Here is a 5,804-nt window from a genome sequence, read left to right as displayed (position 1 = left end):
ATAGTAATGGCAGTAGTTGAAGTGATAGCAGTAGTATTAGTACTAGTAGCAATCAAACTAATAGCTGTAGTAGTATTGGTACTGGTAGTAACATGAATAGCAGCAGTAGTGGTAGCAGAGAGAGAGCCAGAGAGAGAGAGGGAGAGACAGAAAGAAAGACAGAGAGAGAAACACAGAATGACAGGAAGACAGAGATAGAGAGACTGAATGAATGAGTGTGAGCGAGTGAGAAAGGCAGACAGACAGTTATATGTACTGAGTGAGTGAGGGAGACAGGAGGACAGACAGTCATCTGGATTGAGTGAGAAGAGCAGACAGATAGTTATATGTACTGAGTGAGTGGGAGAGAGAGACAGGCAGACCGACAGTTAGATGGACTGAGTGTGTGGGAGAAAGAGACAGGCAGACCGACAGTTAGATGGACTGAGTGATTTGGAGAGAGAGACAGGCAGACAGACAGTCAGATGGACTGAGTGTGTGGGAGAGAGACAGGCAGACAGACAGTTATATGTACTGAGTGAGTGAGGGAGACAGGAGGACAGACAGTTATCTGGATTGAGTGAGAAGAGCAGACAGACAGTTATATGTACTGAGTGAGTGGGAGAGAGAGACAGGCAGACAGACAGTCAGATGGACTGAATGTGTGGGAGAGAGACAGGCAGACAGACAGTTATTTGAACTGAGTGAGTGAGACAGGCAGACAGACAGTTATATGTACTGAGTGATTGAGTGAGACAGGTGAACAGACAGTCATCTGGATTAAGTGAGAAGAGCAGACAGACAGTCAGATGGACTGAGTGTGTGGGAGAGAGAGACAGGCAGACAGACAGTTATATGAACTGAGTGAGTGACACAGGCAGGCAGACAGACAGTTATATGGACTGAGTGAGTGAGTGAGACAGGTGGACAGACAGTTATATGAACTGAGTGAGTGAGACAGGCAGGCAGACAGACAGTTATATGGACTGAGTGAGTGAGACAGGCAGACAGACAGTTACATTGACTGAGTGATTTGGAGAGAGAGACAGGCAGACAGACAGTCAGATGGACTGAGTGTGTGGGAGAGAGAGACAGGCAGACAGACAGTCAGATGGACTGATTGTGTGGGAGAGAGAGACAGGCAGACAGACAGTAAGATGGACTGATTGTGTAGGAGAGAGAGAAAGGCAGACAGACAGTCAGATGGACTGACTATGTGAGAGAGAGACAGGCTGACAGACAGTTATATGGAGTGAGTGAGTGAGACAGGCAGACAGACAGTTATATGTACTGAGTGAGTGAGGGAGACAGGAGGACAGACAGTCATCTGGATTGAGTGAGAAAAGCAGACAGACAGTTATATGTACTGAGTGAGTGGGAGAGAGAGACAGGCAGACCAACAGTTAGATGGACTGAGTGTGTGGAAGAGAGAGACAGGCAGACAGACAGTTAGATGGACTGAGTGTATGGGAGAGAGAGACAGGCAGACAGACAGTTATATGAACTGAGTGAGTGAGTGAGACCGGCAAACAGACAGTTATATGAACTGAGTGAGTGAGTGAGTGAGACAGGTGGACAGACAGTCATCTGGATTGAGTGAGAAGAGCAGACTGACAGTTATATGTACTGAGTGAGTGGGAGAGAGAGACAGGCAGACAGACAGTCAGATGGACTGAGTGTGTGGGAGAGAGAGACAGGCAGACAGACAGTTATATGAACTGAGTGAGTGAGTGAGACAGGCAAACAGACAGTTATATGAACTGAGTGAGTGAGACAGGCAGACAGTTATATGTACTGAGTGAGTGAGTGAGACAGGTGGACAGACAGTCTTTTGGATTGAGTGAGAAGAGCAGACAGACAGTTATATGTACTGATTGAGTGGGAGAGAGAGACAGGCAGACAAACAGTTACATTGACTGAGTGATTTGGAGAGAGAGACAGGCAGACAGACAGTCAGATGGACTGAGTGTTTGGGAGAAAGAGACAGGCAGACAGACAGTTATATGAACTTAGTGAGTGAGTGAGACAGGTAAACAGACAGTTCTATGAACTGAGTGAGTGAGTGAGTGAGACAGGCAGACAGACAGTTATATGTACTGAGTGAGTGAGTGAGGCAGACAGACAGTTATATGTACTGAGTGTGTAGAGAGAGACAGACAGACAGAGAAAGAGAGAGAGTGTGTGTGAGGAAGTTGAACAAGTTTAAGAGGATTTAAAAATATTCTCCATAGACATCCCATTCAAAAAATAAGTTGCAAAAAGCTTAATAATTCAAAAAGTTGAAAGATTAGAAAAATTATGAGAAATTGCACGCCTCTCCTGAAAAAGCTGAACATTTATATAGTTGAATGGTTTCTGTAGCTTAAGAAATGTGGAAGTTATTAAGTGCCAAAATACGTACGGAAGAAATAGTTGAATAAAGATTCGAAGAACAATACTTGGAATGCTGAATCAACATGTAAAATCTGGTAAAGATCTGATGATGCGGAGTCAAGTTACATCAGTTTATTCGTTCATGGCGAAGGATCGAAATTCGCAGAGCCGCCACGTCGCCACGCTTCGACAACTTCCTACATTTTTCACAATGAAGCATTATCAAGGTCTTAAGGCTTTTGTGACAAAATTTGAGAGGGATCTGATTAATCTGTGAGCAGTAGGGTGTCAAAGTACACAACCTATGACTTCCTGTTGCCACTAGGTGGTGCTATTACTATGATTCAAAATTGTCATATACATGTGTTCAGGGTCAGGATGTTATGACATATGAGAAATTTGGAGCAGATTAGGCAATGTACAGCCGAGTTACAACAACTTCCTGTTTCATGGCGAATGGTGTTTTTTTGCCGCCACGCCACGGACACATAGTTTGATAACTTTTTGATCTTTGAGTATCGTTTCACTGCCAAGGTCTCAAGAGCATACTGACCAAATCTGAAGGCAATCAGGTTTAATCTCTAGGAGGAGTTCGTTAAAGTACGGCGCCTTGAAACGGTCCAAAAACGTCATAAAATTCAAAATGGCCGACTTCCTGTTTGGTTTAGGATATAGCTCCTTTTGACTTTTTTGTACGTCCCATCACGTTCCACAAACCTACCAAATTTCATACAGCTAGGTCAAACCCAAAGTTGGGGCTACTCTGTAGGGGGCGCTATCGAGCCAAAATGTCATGCCGCAGCTGGACACCCCAATAATACTGGAATTTTCACCACGATTGAATTTTGTGCCAAATTTCAAAAGATTCCCAGTATCCCAAGCACCTCCTTTTTGCGATGAAACTGGTACGATAATAATAATAATAATAATAATAATAATAATAAAAAACATTCGAATAACAATAGGTCCTCCGCTCCGACTACGTCGGTATTCGGGCCCTAATAATAAGCCCGCAGGATTACAGTCAGTGTGCTTTGGCACAGGCAGTATTACTGCCTTGTGCCACAAAGCCACACTGAATAAGTGCTAAGTGGAAGGCTCAGGGTAGCACTTCCTGAAGAGGTGGGTTTTCAGCCTGCGCTGAAAGATGTGCAGCGACTCTGCTGTCCTGACGTCAGTGGGAAGTTCATTTCACCACTGTGGGGCCAGGACAGAAAACAGCCGTGACCGGGTCGATTGGCCGCCAGGACGTCTGAGCGACGGGGCAACCAATCGCCGCGAGGCAGCAGAGCGAAGTGGTCGGGTGGGGGTGTAGGGCTTGACCATGGCCTGGAGATAGGAAGGAGCTGTTTCTTTCACTGCCCTGTAGGCTAGCACCAGAGTCTTAAACTGGATGCGAGCTCTTACAGGTAGCCAGTGTAGAGAACGGAGAAAGGAAATTGTGTGGGAGAACTAGGGGCTATTGAACACCAGGCGAGCTGCGGCTTTCTGGACAAGCTCCAGAGATCTGATGGCCAACGCCGGGGCTCCAGCGAGTAGAGAGTTGCAGTAGTCCAGGCGGGAGATGACAAGAGCCTGGATGAGAACCTGCACCGTCTCGTCAGTGAGGAAGGGACGAATCCTCCTGATGTTGTAGAGCAGGAATCTGCAGGAGCGTGTAACGGATGAAATGTTTGCCGAGAATGACAGTTGGTCATCCAGGGTCACACCCAGGTTCCTTGCAGTCCGAGTTGGCGTCACCACGGTATCATCAATGGTGATGGACAGGTCCCGGTGCGGGCAACCCTTCCCCGGGAGGAACAGTAGCTCAGTTTTGTCTAGGTTGAGCTTGAGGTGGTGTGTCGTCATCCACTTCGAAATGTCAGCCAAACACGCAGCGATGCACACCAAAAGCTCAGTTGCAAATTAAATGCATTCTTAGCCATAAAATGTGCAATGGTTCCCCGCCACTGTCAGCCAGAAATACCGTTTGTACAAATCCTTTTCCATAATGGGTCAGGGCTGCTAGCTGTGGGCTTGACCAACCCTTTGATACGATGTCCAGTTTTTCTGGAAATGTCCTTCTCCAGAAATCCATTTTAAAACACTAAAAATGTCATGTCAATGTCATAACTTCTTACATATGTTTCAACTTGAACTCTTACTAAACACTAAGAACTGCTAGATAGCTTTCTGTTTGACAAAAGTCACGCTGGCCCACTGACCAATCACGGCGCACCTTAATGCTGACGTACTTAGCAGGCTACCTGGGTAGCTCTGGCACGTCAAAGAATACGCCCAACATGTCAAACTAAAGATCTGATTGGTTGACGACGATGACAATCAACAATATCGTCCCCATATACTTTGATCTGCAAGGTCCACCTAGAGGACCTCGGGCCTCTCTCCTTACATAGAGAAATAGAGGCTGAATCTGATTGGATAAGAGCTCTCTTTAAAACAACCTGCACTGGAAGCAGCGTTGCAGGCTGGAAGCAGAGCAACTAAGGAAGACAGGAGCTGTGCAATGAGAAAATAAGCCAATGGAAAAAAAATTATAATACTTGTAGTGTATTTGTGAAAAATTATTAAATTATAAAATAGCTATAACTTTGTGATTCTTTTTAGGCGAGCAGAGAAGGCTTAGCTGGCCCTGACGGCCCACCACTGTTTATAATATCCTTCAGTTCCAACTGTAAAAGTAACCAATATTAACTAAAAGAGGCAAATAAGCTTTATTTTTATCATCACATACAGCACAATGTTGTGAAATTCAATCTCAAGGCCACTTCCACATGCGGACAGGAGGACCCGGGGACCTTGTGATTAAAGAACAACCCGCTCTACTCCCTGAGCCACAACCACCTCATTTGTTACACCCAGTTTGGTGTATCCCAAAAGTGTAAGTGCTATAATAATTCTGTGAAAGAATAGAAATGCTCAATCCATAGAGAAATACACACAGCTCGTATTCAGACACTGTGCCTTTAAACGAGTTGTCAGGATCTGTGATGTCACATCTACACAATATAAAGACCATTTAACAGTTTTAAACATTAACATTCTAAGTTGGTCATATTCTATGACAGCTGACAGAGTAAACATGGACCCAAGCTGTTGCCTAGCAACACAGTTCTTCCGTTAAAATGAGCTAAAACGGAACATTTCAGACTGAGGGTGAATATAGATATATCCAGACAGACAGTATGGGAAAAATAAAGAGGTTTTTTTAACATTAAACCATGTAAACATGTTCTAGTAAAAACACAAAAAACAAGTATGAATCTGGAAATGAGCATGATATGTGTCCTTTAAGTCTGTGTAATACAAAAATGCCATATGTTTGATATAGACTCCTCTCCTCTATGGCTCAAGTGCAAAATAGAGACTGGTAGTCTCAGTCATTGCCTGTGGTCTCGCTCTAAAATATGTAAATTAGATTATAGGGCAGGGAATGAAAAAAAATCTAGAAA

This window comes from Cebidichthys violaceus, unplaced genomic scaffold (genome assembly GCF_023349555.1).
Source record: "Cebidichthys violaceus isolate CVI_PGR_0920_01 unplaced genomic scaffold, fCebVio1.0.p SCAF_6, whole genome shotgun sequence".
Taxonomy (NCBI): domain Eukaryota; kingdom Metazoa; phylum Chordata; class Actinopteri; order Perciformes; family Stichaeidae; genus Cebidichthys; species Cebidichthys violaceus.
The sequence above is the reverse complement of the archived record's forward strand: the minus strand, read 5'-3'. Positions refer to the sequence as shown.